We start from the raw sequence: 1866 nt of genomic DNA, 5'->3' as shown, positions 1-1866 counted from the left end.
AAAAACATTAAAAAAAAAAAAAAGAAAAAGAAACCCTATACAGGATTGTTATGACTTGGAACCAACTTGATGGCACTTAAAAACAACAAGCACAACAACAACCATGAACCCAGTTGTGTGCTGGGCTCTGGGATAGGAGGCCATGGTGGAGAACAGTTAAGCATTGGATGGGAAAATGGACCTTTAAGTTTTCTCTTTTAAGAGCCACTGAAATTCAATCTAGGCATAAAAGAAACATTTCTAGCCTGGACATATACACAAATATAATATTATATACATAGTTGTTGTGTGCTGTCGAATTGGTTCCTACTCATAGCAACTCTGTATAGGATTTGTGGCTGGTAAGTTTGAACTGCTGACCTTACAGATACCAGTCCAGTGTTTATCTTACAGTGTCACACTGGGACTCATACATATATGAGCCAACCGATTGGAAGAGATTTGTGTTTGTGCCCATTCCAAAAAAAGTTGACCTAATACAATGCAGAAACCATTGAGCAATATCAATATTATTACATGCAAGTAAAACTTGGCTGAAAATTATGAAAGAAAAAAAACAAACACAGTAATAACTATACAGAAACAGGGAGTTGACAGAAATGCAAACTAAATTCAGAAGAGGACATGGAAAGATGTCATATGGGTCTTGGCTAAAAGCAGAAATGTGTTTGCTTCTGCTTTATTGACTATGCAAAGGCATTCAACTGTGTGAATCATAGTGAACTATGTATAACATTGTGAAGAATGAATATTCCAGAAAACTTCAGGTGCGTGTGAGGAACCTGTCCACAGACAGACCAATAGACATTCGTTCTAACAGAAAAAGGGATACTGAATGGTTTAAAATCAGGAAAGGTGTGTGCCATGGTTATATTCTTTCACCATACTTGTCAATCTGTCTGCTGAGTAGATAATCCTAGAAACTGGATTATATGCAGAAGAAAACAGCATCAGGATTGCAAGAAGACTCGTGAACAACCTGCAATATACAGACAATACAACTTTGCTTACAGGAAGCAAAAAGGACTTAAAAATACACACTACTGAAAATTAAAGACTCCAGCCTTCAGTATAGATTGCACCTTAATGAAAAGAAAACAAAAATTCTCACAACTGGATCAATAAACAAATAACATCATGATAAACAGAGAAAAGATTAAAGTTGTCAAAGACTTCATTTTGCTTAGATCTACAATCAACAGAAAAGCCCATGGGACATTCATTTGCTGATGGGGCACAATTCAAAATGAAGAAAAACAGCTGTAAACATCCATTGAAAATCATAACATGGAATGTATGAAATATGAATCTGGGAAAATTGGAAGTTGTCAAAAATGAAATGGAGCACATAAACATCGATATCTTAGGCATTGTTGTTGTTGTTGTTGTTAAGTGCCATCGAGTCGATTCCGACCCATAGTGACCCTGTTTAGGGTTTCCAAGGAGTAGCTGGTGAGCTTGAACTGCCGACCTTCCAGTTCAAACGGCTTTGCAGTCTGGCACATTAACCCACAACGCCATAACAAAATGTGCAAAGATCTGGAATTAGAAAACCTAAAAGGAAGAACATGCTTGGCATTTCTCAAGCTGGGGGAACTGTAGAAAAAATTCAAGCCTCGACTTTCATTATTGAAAGATTCTCTGGGCAAATTATTGAATGATGCAGAAAGCATCAAGAAAAGATGGAAGGAATACATGAAGTCACTGTACCAAAAGTAAATGGTTAATGTTCAGCCATTTCAAGAGGTAGCATATGATCAAGAGCCAATGCTACTGAAGGAGGAAGTCCAAGGTGCATTGAAGGAATTGGCAAAGAACAAGGCACCAGGAATTGATGGAATAAAAATTGAAATCTTTCAAGAAAGT

Source organism: Chrysochloris asiatica, unplaced genomic scaffold, assembly GCF_000296735.1.
Source record: "Chrysochloris asiatica unplaced genomic scaffold, ChrAsi1.0 scaffold00073, whole genome shotgun sequence".
In the NCBI taxonomy this organism is placed as follows: domain Eukaryota; kingdom Metazoa; phylum Chordata; class Mammalia; order Afrosoricida; family Chrysochloridae; genus Chrysochloris; species Chrysochloris asiatica.
This window is presented reverse-complemented; position numbering follows the sequence as displayed.